At 50.2% G+C, this 16,013-nt stretch overlaps 1 long non-coding RNA gene across 1 annotated transcript in view; it reads right to left on the bottom strand.

The window, feature by feature from the left end:
- The window catches only part of LOC144157952 (uncharacterized), a 35,850-nt gene extending 28,213 nt beyond the window's left edge, over positions 1-7,637 (bottom strand). The window contains exon 1 of the long non-coding RNA XR_013319913.1: positions 7,372-7,637. This is a non-coding gene — a long non-coding RNA (uncharacterized LOC144157952). The remainder of the gene's footprint in view (positions 1-7,371) is intronic.
- Between the last annotated feature and the right edge of the window lie 8,376 nt (positions 7,638-16,013).

Genomic DNA, 16,013 nt, shown 5'->3' with positions numbered 1-16,013 from the left:
CGCTGTTGACAACTGCACGTCAACAGCGCCAGAAGCATGGCCGTGACGATTTCCCAAGCCCTTTGACACTTGATCCCGGCTCGCATGTGTGGCTTCGGGTGCCCTGCCCGAAACCGGGTCGCTCCTAAAAACTCTCTTCAAAGCTAAATATCACGGCCCTTACACGGTTATCACCCGCACTACGCCTGTAAACGACATTGTGGAACCAGTCACCCCTTCCTCTGATCTTCGCAACCGAGGGCGTGAAACTGTCTACGTTCAACAACTGAAGCCCTACTACGACACCCTGGGGACGTCCTCACTTTAACTCACCAGGTTGGCTCCTTTTCCACCGGGGGCGACTGCAGCAAGGGTAATGAGCAGCTCCCATAACTTCGTCAGCCCATTGCGGCATGCGCCACATCAAGAAAGAGTGCCATGCGAGCGTGGTAACTTCATACACGAGGGTATGCGTGCAGGCTGGTAGTAGCGGAAGAAGTTCTGCTGAGAGGGTGCTCGGCGCGTGAGTTCGGCCATCGTCTGTACGCTTGTACCTACGCTCCCCTCTTTTCTGTTCCTGACAATAAGCCATATTCAGTCTGCTACCAGAAAGTCAACTCCATCTATTACATAACACACACACACACACACACATATATATATGTATATATATATATATATCTATATCTATATATATATATATATATATATATATATATATATATATATACATATATATATATTGTCACGAAGACAAGGACGATGCAGTTGTCTTGAATGAGAAACACGTTTATTGGAGCGAACTTGTGCTCCCCTAACAACTCAAAAGAACACAGAGGCGGCGAAGCAGCGGTCAACAAAGTGACTTGCACAGGCGAGTGTCGTCGAATCGAATGCCCCGACGTCCGCACTGCAGGCTTTTTATCTTTTGGCGCGCGTGGTTCTCGAAACGTCGATTGGCATCGAGAACATAGTAGATGCAAGAAGATTATTCTGGGCTGTTCACTTTAGATCGGAATGCTCTCCCTATCACAACAGATAACACATGCGGCACGGAAAGAAAGAATGGAATACGCGCTTCCCTTGGCGCAGAGATAACACAGACCGGCGCAGCCGGGCGGTAAAAGCAAAACACAAATAAACAAACCCAATGTATGGTTCGCGGCATTACCCCCCATCTAAGAGTGCATCGACCCGATGCTAACATAAGCGACAGTCCGAACAAATGAAAATAAAAGTTCGTCATCGTCCGTAGAAAGGTTTTAAGCGCACCAGGTGGACGACTTCTGGCCGCGTGCGTTGTCGTGATGTGCCGGAGTCACCATCGGGGATCACTTCGTAGGTAAGTTGGCCAACACGTCGTAGAATCTGGTAGGGTCCGAAATACCGTCGTAGGAGAAATACCGTCATTTGAAGAAATCAAGTGGCAAGAGTTACGAAAGGTTCCACTAGATAGGCTCCACGTTCTCCTTGGAACGCACGTGGACTAGGGAAACGCGGTTCTATAAACGTTTAAGTAGGGCGCCTCGATTCACACGCGTCTTCGCCGTACGGCAGCGTTGGCATCGGGACACCCGGTTTGGAGCAGTGGAACGCGAGAAATTTTAAATGATTTAAGCAAACCTTTGGCGTCTTTACCTTGGGAGGAGCGCGACGCAACAGGAACAACATAAGAGGTGAGCGGGAAAGCGAAGGGAGGCATTTACTTGGCAAAAGTCGATAAACACTATCGTCTTTTGACGACATTTGCAACGAAAGGAGCAGATACGCGGCCAATTTTTTCTTCACTTAGACGACGGGTGACGCGCATGGGGTAAATGAATGTTCGATAATGTCCTTAACGAGCATTTTGTCAACTTCCTGTTGAATAACTCGGCGTTCGCTTACAGAGACACGGTATGGGCGTCGAGAGATAGGAGTTGCGTCGCCGGTGTTAATGCGGTGTCTCACTAAAGTGGTCTGGCCTAAGCGACGGTTGCCGGGATCGAAAATGTTACGATAACGGGTCAACACGCGGCGAAGGTCTTCCGCTTGTGAAGACGTGAGATCTGCGGTGATCATCTGGTCAAAGGTTCTTCCGGAGAACCAGGAGGGTGTGTACCATGGGAAGATGACGGGGACGCGGACGCAGACAAACTTAAGATATCTGAGCGATTCAAGGGCGGAGGTGTAGCAAGAGACGTTCGAATTGGGAGGATTTGGGGTATGCGGCCAAAATTGAGAACAGGGATGCAAATGTGGCCGTTTTCAACTGTCACGGCGGTATGAGCAAGGGTTAGGTCACGTGCGACCAAAATGTCCGTGATAGCGATGTGATATAATCCCCGTCTTCAACTGGAGGACAGGGTGGCAAAGGGATGAATGTGGCAGCTCGTGGCAATAAGCTAACGAATTTCGTAGAGCGGAGGCGGCAGGGCGAGTCGTCAACCGTTGTAGCTGCTTGCGAAAGTTCAAGGCGCACGAAACATGAGGCACAGTCAGTGAGGGCAGCGTGTTCTCCCAAAACGTCCAGGCCCAGTATGAGATCATGGGGACATTGCGGCAGCACATGGAACAAAACTGAAAGTGGACGATCGTCTATTGTTACGCGTGCAGTGCACAGGCCGAGTATAGTAGGGACTCTTTCATCAGCGACACGCACCAGGCCAGGTGGAGCTGGCGTCCTAACATTGTTAAGTACATTGCGAAGTCTTGCACTCATGGCAGATATATGCTCGCCTGTGTGAAGTATTGCTTTAACTGGAACGTCATCGACTTTTACATTGATAAGATTGGGCCGGGTAGGTTCAGTGGATAGAGGATTTGCGGGCGTCATCGTCATTGCAGCGCTACATCTCGGTGCTGCACCATTTAGTTTTCTGACGATGGGCGGCTGTTATAGGTAGCAGAAGGCGAGAGATGAGCTTGCCGGGAAGGCGACTGGCGGCAGTGAGGGGAAGGGGAGCGGCTACTTGGGGATGTGAACGCATCGGCAGGGAAGGTGTCTTGCGCCTGATGGGACGGAAATCGATGAGAGGGAGTTCCAAAAGGCCAATAAGTCGGAAAACCAGTACGTAGAGGTGAGGACCAGTGGTTGCGGCATTATCGGGATACATGTCTGACGCCACGGCAGGGGAAGCAGATTGGTCGGTCGGCAGGTGTGGCCAATCTGCGGGATTGCGAGCACGAGCAGACGAATACTGACTCCTGGCAGGTTGGGCGGTGCAAGGATTGCAGTTGCCGGTATGATGAAAAGCGCATATAGAGCGGGTGCCCAAGTTGTCGATTTCTTTACGGACGACCGTCTGAATGAGTGCCACAGTAGCGGTAACAGGTCCAGCCGGATGCGGTGGCAAAGTTGCAGGGGACATGAATTCGACCTCCCGGCGGATAAGTCGTGGTAATGCCGGAGACGGGGGCACTTCGGGATGCCATAGGGGCTGTTCCTCACACCTCGATGTTGCGGCAGTATGCGGTAGCCGGGCGAAGTGCTGACCGATCCGGCGGCTTTTTGCCTCCTCGAAGCGTCGGCATTCAGTAATCATTGCATCAAGACTTGTGCAGTTCCTAAAGACCAGCAAATTGAAAGCATCGTCGGCAATACCCTTAAGAACGTGGCCCACTTTTTCTGACTCCGGCATGTTGCAATCAACCTTCTGGCATAGAGCCAGCACGTCCAGTACGTACGAAACGTAGGGTTCCGTCGCAGACTGGCCTCGGGAAGCAAGTTCGTTCTTTTCGCAATCTGGCGAGCCGTAGACTAGCCGAACAATTCCCTGAGCTACTCATTGAACTGGTCCCAGCATGTGATTGTTTCCCCGTTTTTCTGATACCTGACAAGTGCGGGCTTTTCCAAGTAACAATTCACATTGGCTAACATGATCGTCTGGTCCCACCTGTTGTGGAGACTGACGCGTTCATACATCTTCAGGCAGTCGTCAACGTCGACGTTATCGGTACCGGAGAATTTACCGGGGTCAGGCGGCTGGGACATGACGATAGTGTGGTGTCGCATCGGCGATGGCCCCGAAGGGCGAAGCAGGAGAGAAACGCTCGAGTCGAAGAGTCAAGCCAAAAGAGAGCATATATTCAGAGTGACGTCCCCTATATATCCGCGGCGTAGCCCCCTGGTGGTGGAACCACCGAAACGCTGAGATGCGAAAACCGCGGATACTACCTACTTCATCCCTTCAAACAAACTCCCCCATGGGAGGAAAGGCTGGATACAGGAAACAAAATAACTCAAAATATCGACACAAACTCAATCAAAATGTCTCTGTTCTGTCTACCCTTCCTTCGGGGACGACTATCCGTTGCAGAGTTTGTCTCAACGAAACACTTTTTTTCATACTTCATTTGCAGTCTCCACGCACCCCTGCACTACACTTTCACCGCTAGCACGCAGCACTGTTTGTGGTGAACCCCCTGTCACCTTCGTCTCCCCATTTTCTTTTTCTTCTTTTTCTTGTCAGCGGACGTCCGTCGCTCCGCTGGGCTTATCTTGGGCTTATCCTTTTTGTCGTCCTTCTCGACGCCTCCCACAGGCTTGTCGGCTTCGTCGGCCTTCTCGGTGCCTCCTTTGACCTTCTCGGCGTCTTTCAAAATCGTGGGCTCCCCCTCTTCCTAGGCCTTCTCGGCCTCTCCCTCGGGCTTATCTGCTTCGTCAGCCTTTTCGGCTTCTTTCTCAGGCTTGTCACCTTCTTTCTTTTGAACCTCCTGAGTCTTACTTGTGCCCTCCTCAAGTTCAAAAGAGTTCGCTCAAAATTTCTCTCGAAGATCTGTTCGTTGAGACTTTAGCAGCCACGTTTCTTCAGCGAATTTCGCTTCTTTCCTTCTCCTTTGTGCTATTTCAAGGCGACGTTGAAAATTTTCTTTGGATAGAATTGAGATAGTTGATCCTCTGTCTACCAGAAGGGAGTGTAAAGTGCCATTCACCTTGTCATCGGCGTAGAATCCTTGCCGTGGTGAATTTGCGTGTTGGCCCAGCTGGTTGACGACTATTCTCTTGTCGTCGTCGGGTGGAGTCTCGATGTTTCGCAACGGTGGCCTGGTGTGTCGTTTCCCACGAGGTGACAACGGATGCGTGGTTGCAGAACGCTGCGTACGGCAGGCATTCCGGAAGTGGCTGACTTTACCACACTGGAAACACGTTTTCCCTAGAGCGGGACACTGTTGAAAAGGGTGCCACATCCTACCACAGCGGCCGCACGTTGGAGAACGCCGAGCACTGGTCCGGGATAACCTAAGCCCCGGACGTGACGGTGCTGCTCTTCTGTTTGTTGAGATTGTCGGGCGGAACTCGCGACGTGGAAATCGAAGCGGTCGAGTTTGTTGAGTCCCGTCGATCGCTTGAACTATTTCTTCTCTGGCTGCTCGATATCGTTGCAGCAGATCCTGGACTTCAGTTACGTTTTGACTAATTTGCATGGCTTTGTCAAACGTGAGTGCCGGGCCTTCTGTGAGCAGACGTTCCCTGGTGCGATCGGACGCAAGTCCCACGATGAGTTGATCCACAAGTGACGCGGCTTCGTCGGAACCGAAGTTGCATTGTCGACCCACGTATTGCACACGGCGCGCGAAGTCGATCGCTGATTCCGTTTCTGCTTGACATAAACTTCGGAACTGTATGCGGTTCTCCCGCTGTGATGTCGAAACGTGAAAGTGAGCCGCGAGGCCGTGAACAAGATACTTGTACTCGTCGGAATCACTTGCGCCCGCAGGCCTGGCTGACTCGATGATATGGGCGATGCGATCTGCTTCCGTCCCCAAAAAGGTCTTTAAGAGTGCTGCTTTGCGTTTTGGCGTGACTTCTTCGCAGCCTGCTACGAGAAGGTATGTTTCAAACGAGTGGTGCCACTCGCGCCATGGGATGGCCGGCCTTCCCGTGTCCGGCAAAAATGGAGGGGGCTTTGCGGCTATGTCAGCCATCTTGACACGATAATGAACGAAGTGGTGCCGCTTTACTTTGCTTTATGAAGTTTATATAATCCTGGTGCAAGAAATACTTGGTGCCAGTTGACGATATCTTGCAGTATTACCTGAAGGTTACATGTCGCTGGACGTATTTGCTGCGTGTCGCTCGATGCACGTCAATTTCGGCACTATGCTGCTGGCCGCCCTTTCCTCGCTGGTGCGGTCGTCCACGTAGGCCTAACTCTCTATCGCTCTCGGCTGACTGTTCCAGCCCTCACTACTTGACAATAAAATGTGCGGGCTGTTCGGCGGCTTACATGTTACTGCAGGAATGTCGAGCGCTTACATTTCAGACGGTTCTTGCGTCGGGTGCGCTATTGCGGTGTCGCGTCCGTGACGGCCCCGAAGGGCGAAGCAGGAGACCAACGCTCGAGTCGAAGAGTCAAGCCAAAAAAGAGCGTTTATTCAGAGTGACGTCACATATATATCCGCGGCGTAGCCCCCTAGTGGTAGAACCACCGAAACGCTGAGATGCGAAAACCCCGGATACTACAGATAGGAGGAAGAGCCATTGTCGAATATGCTTGAGTGCCTTGGTGCAATGTTGTCACAGAATATATGCGCCGACTGCGTAGCTCCGTGATGTTTGGTAGAGCCTGGAAACCCAACTGAACCCTTGGGTCCACGGAGAGACGATGCAGAGCTTGGCCGTCGGAGGGGAACGAGTCCGCACATTCCACCAAAAGATGTTACGAGGGTAAAAGAAGAGGGAATCCAATATATTCACCCTATTCTCAGTATTTACGGTAGATAGCAACGCAGGTCGGCATCTGACAGGACCTTCATCTTCCTTTAAAAGCCCCAAAACTTCCCTCGTCTTCGTCGTCATCACTCAACACCGACAGGTAACAATATGACTAAGAGTGAGGGGCTGATTGATAAAATACCGAAAGGAAGGCCGGAAGCCTACAACGCCAGAAAAGGCACAGGGAAAAAGTTAGGTATTTTTTACGACGATTGGTGAAGTTAACCGTGTACATTTTTTTATAAAAGAAAGCGAAGAAAACGAAAAACACGCGTTAAGAGGCTAACGAAAATGTTTAATCGTCAATGTTCGGGTAAGATGAATTTGCTGTTTTGCTACCAGTGTATACCCCCGTTACCTGCTTTTTCCGGCCACCTATTACAGCCCTTCTCGCAATAATTTAAGCCGTTGAACCCTGCTTATAGGTTCGTATGCCACGGCCACTTCTGAGGGAGTTCTCTTGCAAGGTGTAACTCAAATGGTGTGTCCTACCCGAATCGAAAGAAAATATTAGCACCAGTTGGTTGGGCAGGGGTAAAGAGTTAAAGATCAAAACCTGTATGGCGCACCTGTTTTATATAGAAAATAAATGCCCTTTATGGAGCTTTCTTTTAAGAAAAAATGTATAGGTTTCGATCAGCCCTTTTCTTGCCACATTATTTATAACACCGATTGGCAGGACACAAAATACTTACGGTTTGGTTGCGTCGTCCACGCTTGCCTCAATTATCCAATGGGAGGATATCCCGAACGGGGGATTGATTAGCCAGTCCTTTCGCTCCTGAAAGAAAGCGAACCGTTTATTGAGCCATTCTGTGTTGCTTCAGTGCTAAATTTATTAAGCTTATCTAGCGCACTACTTAAATTAGGCAGTTCGCCAAAGCATACAGCCTTAGTGTGTGGGTAACGCTGAAAAGGAGAGAACAATTCCAGGTCTTTAAGGTGAACCTACAAGCGCCCTACTGATCTCATACTGGTTTTAATGTCATTTTGTGTTTTCTGCATCGTTGAGCTGTCGGGTTTCTTCGAGTTGTTCGTCATTCCAAACTGAATTTTTTATGGCATATGCCACATGTCAACCTGGTTCAGCATTGCTAAAACCTTTTCTTGCCCACTTGTGAATGAACAGTCACAGCGAGCGTAAGCAAATCGATTGATTGATTGTAGGGTTTAACGCGCCGACGCAACGCAGGCGATGAGGCGCGCCGTAGTGGAGCGCTCCGGATTAATTTTGACCACCTGGGGATCTTTACCGTGCGCCGAAATCTCGTACACACGGGCGTTTTTGCTTTTCGGGTCCATCAGAAAAGCCGTAAGCAAATCGAAGACGAGCATCATCATTGTCAACATCATCAACATCAGCAACTGCTACTACTACTGCTACCTTTTCTGTCCACTGGGGGACCATGGCTTCCCCCATAGACCTCTAACCACGCCTTTAATTCAATGCCTGAGTCCAGTGTTATTTCCACCGATGGCAGCCCGTTATTGCATACGGAAAGGCGTTCCTTCACAAACGGGGCTCCGTCGCCTTCTTTATGCGAGGTAGCGCGGTGAAGAGTGGCCAGGAGACGTTGCTGCCTCGGTACCACAAGAAGAAGCCGAAGCCAAGCTTATCTGGTTTACTGCATGGGAAGAGATGATCCAAAACAAGACACAAACAATGCCCTTATGGGTTATGCGACGGTACAGGACTCGAGCAGAGTGACAGCATTAATTCGCTGCTCCCAAACGAACGCAGTACTCCGCTTGGGGCCTCGTATTTATGCACAAAGTGCTAATAGTCAAATATGTTCTCGCCCGCTTTTTACGCACGGCGCGAACATAATACAAACCCTCACAACGCTGTTTCCAGAGTTCGTGAGGTGTCGGTATTAGCGGCGCACGCTGTGTCTGAGAAATGGGAGAGAGGATATCTCGATGCGGCGTCCGCGTCCTTTGGGGATGTCTCGACTCGCCGCGTGGGCCACCGCCTAAGTTTGAATCACGGTGACAGTGAGGCACCCTTGCGGCGGCCGTTATTCAGCATGTTGTCATTTGATGGCAGTCGCTGCAAGCTTGAGTCATCGACAGAGAGGCGCACGTGGAAGGCACACGTAGTGGTAGGCTCTGCCACAAAGCACGAGAGCGCTGCACAAACTTGCAGCAGAGCAACGCGCTGAATCGTGACAGCTTCTCCGCCGGGGGTCCGAGATCACAAAGGATAATGGTCTTCAACCGTTGTCCTGAAAGATGCTCTCGAACAGATGCTAGACTCCAGGCCTGGACTGTAAGACACCGGGCTGGGGCTTTACCGGTCCGGTCAGAGAACGAATAGTGGCCTCCCAGGAGCGTCCCTGGCTCGTGAGGCAAGCAAGAGAACAACACAAAAGGACACAAGCGCATCGCCAGAAAGTTCGAAGACAAATCCACAATGAAGGTCTACCACGCTCTTCGTTGCGAAACAATACGCAAATGACTAACTACAATAGTTACACTTTAGCACAGCAGTGCGTTAGCCAACCGCACTAACTTGAAAGATGACATTTCGCTTGATTGGAAATGTCCCACACAAAAAAATGGCCGCGTATCTGCTCCTTTCGTTGCAAATGTCGTCAAAAGACGATAGTGTTTATCGACTTTTGCCAAGTAAATGCCTCCCTTCGCTTTCCCGCTCACCTCTTATGTTGTTCCTGTTGCGTCGCGCTCCTCCCAAGGTAAAGACCCCAAAGGTTTGCTTAAATCATTTTAAATTTCCCGCGTTCCACTGCTCCAAACCGGGTGTCTCGATGCCTACGCTGCCGTACGGCGGAGACGCTTGTGAATCGAGGCGCCCTACTTGAACGTTTATAGAACCGCGTTTTCCTAGTCCACGTGCGTTCCAAGGAGAACGTGGAACCTATCTAGTGGAACCTTTCGTAACTCTTGCCACTTGATTTCTTGAAATGCCGCCAGAAGCTATATGGCGCGGGCGACAGCAGGAGACGGCGGAGTGATATTTTTGTCTTCAGTTGATGAAGTATTTAATCTCGCCAAAATCAAACTTGTACGATTTTTTATAAAGGAACGCTGCAAAAATCACTTGTGTATTAATTTGTTGTCTTATATATGCGTAATGCCTTGTTGTTCTTCAACAATATTGACAAGTATGAACATTACACTGGACTTAGACGGGCACATTTAGCTGTGACTATATAAGACTATTGTGCAGGCATTGTTTCGCTTCGGCCGGGTTGCTGAATCGAGTCACAGACAGACAGACGGACAGACATACAGACATACAGACAGACCAAAATTTCTGCGTTTAAGTAGCCCAAGAAAGACTATCGTCTTTAAAAGAAACGTAATCTAATTGCCCAAAACCTGCTTCACGAAAAACAACGCAATTCATAAAGTCAGGCGTCTACAGGCCACTTCTTCCGCTAAGAATTACGATTTGATCTCTCATCATTACCCTGAGCTTTCCCCTTTCGAATCACACTTTATGTGCCCCAGTTCTCTGAAAGCGACTGCGACCGGTTCAGAGGACATCAGTCATTTTCAAAAGAGTATCTCGAGTGCGCGGAGAAAACTGCCCAAGTTTCCACCGCTCGAGCAAGGCGTGTGCTTTGTTCTCTTTAGCTCCGAGGTCCACGGAGACCTGCATAATGGGTGCGTTCGGCGCTGCCACACGGCAGGCGCACACTAGAATTCTTGCTGAACGTGTGCCTTAAAGTTTTGCCTCCGTGGTCGTGCTTTGCCATTATGGCGACAACGTCGGTGAGCGAACACCGAAGGGTGTTTTCCGCTCTGTATGCCGGCTGCCAAGGCTACACTAGGTCCCGTCGGCGCTGTCTCAGAAGTTGGCTCAGCCTCAAGAGACGCCGCAACCGCTACGAACTCCGTTGGTCGTCGCTCGATATCGAGTGTGAGTTTGTCGCAGAACGCTAACGACTCGCTCAGTGATGGCGTCGTCGTTACGCTTAGCTGCACCATGAAAACCGGTCAATGTCTCGACTGCTGTCTCTGCCACAGCGTCGCGCTTGTTCTGAATTCGCGTATTTAGAACCACCTTTCGTTTCTACGGGTGCGTGTTGCCTCCTTTCGCTAGCATCACCATTCACACTTTCATGGAAAATATCATTAGCTCGCGAACTGCGCGTGCTCGGGGCGGTAGCCCTTTCGGAGGCTTCCCGTAAACCTGAGCCTCTGAACATGACGCTGACACTTCTTCGCTCTGTCTAGGGGCCTTACTTTCAGTGGACGTAGGCTGCCCTCTGTCGTGAGCCTCTGAAAATGCGCTATCTGCGCTATCTTTCTCGGTCTCTTCGTTCTTCCCAGAGATAGCGACACTGTCCTTACTTGAGTTCAGTTGATTATTTCCTCGGCAGTTCTTCGAAATTGCACAGCTTGTCGCAAAACAGCTGATCGGACCTGTTCAAAAATAGGTATCTGTATTCCGGAAGAAGTTGGGGGGATACCACCGCCTGCGCGACAAGTTCACCAAACGGACGTCCGATGCTAACTTTCACAATCGACAGGCGCACGTTTCGTGCTGCTACGGCCTGTTTCACCCGAACACTCTGTCCCGTCAGGTGATCCGGTTCAACCTACGAAGGGTAGACCATATCTGCCCTCACCACGGAGTCGTGAAGAACTCGGCACGGCTTACCGTTGACCACAAGCTCAAGTACGTACGGCTCCAGAAACCGCCTGCTATCCTCGCTATCGTCTATTACGTGAAATGCGAGTTTGCCCCTTTGGCAATGCGCAGCGAAATGCCCTCCCTCGCCCCTATTGTCACACGCGGACTGTTTGCGCGCTTCAAGAGCTTTCTTTCGGCGCTGCACGTCTGCGTCTGTGTTCTTTTCTTTTTACCGGCCCGTCTTACTATCCGACACAAACGACTTTGCCAATTCCACCGTCTTCCTGAGAAGCTCTGCCTTTCGGCTCTGTCTTGGCAGGCCTCCTCCTTAACTCTTTTTGGCTGTCCTTCAGCCTCTGCGGACTTGGCGTGCGGCGAACGTGTCCGCAAGCTGAACTACACGATCAACAGTATTTATCCCTGGTCCATCTCGCACCCACAGAACAAGATTTTCCGGTAATCGGTGGTAAGATGGTTCGAAACCGAAGCACTAACTACTTTGTCATGCAGTCCGAAAGCTTTTGCCTTTTTCAGCCACTCTTCCATGTTAGCCCTCAGCTTATTTCCGAAATCCGATTTGGTTTGATTGATTGTAGGGTTTAACGCGGTGAGGCGCGCCGTAGTAGAGGACTCCGGATTAATTTTGACCTCCTGAAAACCTTTAACGTCCGCCGAAATCTTGAACACGCCGGAAGTTTTGCTTTTCGCCTCCATCCGAAAAGCAGTGTCCCGGCCGGGAATTGAAAGGGGTACAGACACAAACTTTTGAAGGTGAGATAACGTCGGAGATAGACTGGTGTGGACACATTCATCATCTGGAAAATATCAGCGGCAAATACAGCCTAGAACGTATTTAAAATTTCTTTTCATTGTCTTTAATGTAGCAGGAGAGGCGATTTTGCACCATATGTTTCTTGAACTTTCCAACACAACACCTGAGGGGAATAGGTTGCAGATTAGCTGCGGTTAGCGGTCTTTTCAGGTTTGAGCATCAAGTGGATATCTGCACGCCTCCCGGGAGGACGAATATTGACGGTTGTCCAATGTTCATTAATGAAGTCTAGAAGGGTCTCTAACGCTGCGGAGTACAGGTTTTGAAGTAGCATGTTGTGAATCTTGTGCTCGGAAGGCGTAGTATTTCTTGTTAAACCTCGAATCCCATGGAAGCGACCATATTCCGACCTATTTAAAGATTCATGGACTACAAAGTCGCTTCAACCCCAATGTTATTCGGGTTACCAAATAGTCACAATTTTAGTCCGAGATGGAAGATTTTTGCGGGGACGATGAGCCTGGAGATGAGGGGTCTGCCATTGGAAGCACGCTAGATACTTGCAAAGGTTCCGTCCGGCTGTCTCCTAAAAACACAGAGCACGGCATAAAGCTGGAACGCCTTAGAGCTGTCCATCAGCGCTCCAAACGAAGATACAGACGTACGATGTTTCTTCAAGATTTAAGAGATGCGAGAAGGACGCAAAAGAAGATACGACGCCACATTATTGAAGCGCATTCACAGCATTGGGAGTCCTTTTGTGGATCACTCAACCCTCAGAAGGTTTTTTTTTTTAATATGGCGAACTGTGCTAGGGTTAACGACCCCCGCAAACAGCGCACCCGATTCAAGGCTCTGGCTCTTCACCAGAAACGCGGAGAGCTCGAAGTAGCAGAGGCCTTCTGTGTTCGTATCGCCAGTGAAACAGGCCGTGCTGGTTCATTACTTGCCACTGACATTCCCGCTTTGCGGGATTCTCGGATGGACGTCCCGATTTTAATGGAAGAGCTCGAGCCGGCATTGGCTCTCTGCGCCCAATCGTCATCGCCTCTACCGGGTGGAGTCACCCATGCTGCTGTCTGTCACCTTGGCAACTGCGACCGGCATGCCCTTTTGAAATATTTCAACGAACTATGGCGTGATGGCACAGTCCCTGAAAAATGGAGCTCTAGCCGCCTTGCTCCCCTACTGAAACCTGGAAAATCTCTGCTGGACCCGGTTGCATACCGACCCATAGCACTTGCCAGTTGCGTTGGAAAGCTTATGGAACGAGCTATCCTTGCACGCCTGGTGTGGTTCCTGAAGCACTACAACGTCTACCCTGAATACATGGCTCGTTTCCGTCGTGGCCGCTCTTCTATCGATTGCGTTATTGATCTGGTAACCTTTGTGCAGCAGCAGAGACACATCAAGCGCATATGCGCTGCACCCTTTCTGAACGTAAAAGGATCGTATGACAACGTGGATCATGATGACATTCTTAAAGCACTGCAGGCAGTGGGGCTTGGCGGCTGAGTCTACCAGTGGGTGCGAAGTTACCTCTCGGGGAGGTCATTCTTTGTAATGACTCAAGATGACCGAACGTCAGTACATTATACCCAATGGGGTGTCTCCAGGGAGGCGTTTTGAGCACCACCTTGTTCAATCTCACACTCATCGGCCTCGCAAGTTCCCTCCCAAAAACAGTTCATCTGTCTATTTACGCGGATGATATTTGTATCTGGGCAGATGGAGTAACTCGACGGGACGTGCTCGCGTGCCTGGAAAAGGCTGCACATTTGACCAACACCTATCTGTACAAGCAAGGGTTGGAAGTTTCTTCCAACAAATGCGCAGTGCTTGCGTTCTCACGGAAGCCTATGTATGCATACCCTTTGACAGTTAATGGCGAAAGGATCTCTAATGTGAAGTATAACAAGTTTCTCGGCGTGGTTGTCAACAGAAACCTTTCTTGGAGCCTACACGTTCGTTGTTTGAAGAAGAGGCTGTCTGCAGTGGCCCACATTCTCCAGTTCATCGGCGGCAAGACGTGAGGAGCGGCTATGAAGTCAATGTTTCAGCTGTACGATGCACTATTCTTGGGCTCCCTAGGTACAGCCTGCCTGTACGTTCAGGTACGTGCTGACCAATAGTCAGCAACTGCAAGGCATACAAGCGCAGGTTCTCCGAACATGCATTGGCCTACCACGGTGCGCGTCAACAGCTGCAACCACTGCTGTGGCTCGTGATCACCCCTTGCCCACTTACGTGACAATTGAAACACTCAGGGCGCACATTAGGCACCTAACCAGGCGGCCTGATCATCACCTTGCTAGTATGCCATCGAAAGGCTCCCGTGCGTCTTTCGCAATGGTTGTAGCTTCCAGCATCACCAGCATGCTGTCCAACTATACGCCTCTGATGAGGCCACCACTCCCACTTTGGTATACGACGCAGCCTCTAACATCCCTTCCTATCCCAGACTTAACAAAGAAGCAGAATTTTCCAACGCTGGCACTACATCAGCTAATTCTTGATTTATTTGCACGAGAGATACAGTGACCGCACCCATATTTACACCGATGGCTCTGTAACAACATCTGGTTCTGCTGGAGCCGTTGTTATGCCACGAATGTCCATGTCCACAGAATTCAAAAAGCCCATCTCACCACTTCCACGGCTGCAGAACCTACCGCCATCCGCTGTGCACTTCACACCGTTGAACAAACTTCATGCCGAAGATAGGCGATCTTCTGCAATTCAGAGCCTGCGCTTCAATCGCTCCAGTCTGCCGTGTGCCGCGGATCTCATGAACATCTGCTGACCGAGATAAGAGTTCTTTACAAACATGCCACGCAAGCGGGTCATGAAATTGCCTTTCAGTGGCTTCCCAATCATTGCGGCATTGTCGGAAACGGAAGTGCGGACGCTGCCGCCCGCTCGGCACACCAAAAAACGGAGACCATGTTCATTCCGTTATCCAGGACGGATGGAGCTAGGAATCTCCACAAACTTGCTCAGGACACCACGCTATCCGAATGGACTACCCAAGAGTTCATGAGCGCTTGTATTCATGCCCTGTACCCGCATCTTCAGCGCCACCTTCCAATAAGCCTCGCACGATCTGATGCAACCATTCTTTGTCGTCTCTGACTTGGAGTCGCATTCACAAATTTTTACTTCTATTTGATTGGAATGGCAGCCAGTGATGCGAGCAAAGTCTGTGACGCACCAGAGACCATACGGCATGTCCTACGCGAGTGTCCACGGTTTTCACCGGAAAGAAGCCTAGTCTCTTCGACTCTACTGAAACTAGACTCTCGGTGCCCGTTCTCTGAGGAGGCAACACTAGGCCTCTGGCCTTTTCTGTCATCTACGAACAAGGCGCAAAAGCGCTCCTGTGTGTCCTCAAAACGACGGAATTGCACAGAAGACTGTAGCGCAAAAGACTACCCTCTATGAGCTCACTGAACTTTGTATATAGTGTCCTACCGCTGGACACACCACTCTACGCTATGTCTGTACCTTTCCCTCTTCTTTTTCGCTTTCCCACTTTTTCCTCATTGTTCCCCCTTCCGCCGAACAGGATAGCATACTAGGCCGTAGCCTGGTTAACATTCCTGCCTTTCCTTCAGCTTTTCTTTGCCTCTCGCGAATCGCTGCTTCAATTTTCACTATAGTGAAGGAAGTGTCCATTTTATGTTTGAGAGCATTGATATATGGCTCAAGAGGGAACGCGATCGTGATAGCTCCATCGTGCCACGGTTTCTCGATTTACTCAGACACCTTCTTCCGCGCCGTCGTATTTGTAGATAATACGTTTTAGTTTATGGACTGTTGCTGATTTGCTTTCCATGGTACCCCTTACGAATCGAAGGAGAGAAATGCTACGTGCATCGAGTGCGGAGTGTGCCTTGATACTTCGTTCAGAAATCAGGCCAATTTTTGTGATCTGAGTTTACAAGCGTATCCTGATGCTTCTG

Source organism: Haemaphysalis longicornis, unplaced genomic scaffold (assembly GCF_048455015.1).
Source record: "Haemaphysalis longicornis isolate Haplotype H1 unplaced genomic scaffold, Haemaphysalis longicornis Haplotype H1 scaffold_10, whole genome shotgun sequence".
Taxonomy (NCBI): domain Eukaryota; kingdom Metazoa; phylum Arthropoda; class Arachnida; order Ixodida; family Ixodidae; genus Haemaphysalis; species Haemaphysalis longicornis.
The sequence above is the reverse complement of the archived record's forward strand: the minus strand, read 5'-3'. Positions and strand labels throughout refer to the sequence as shown.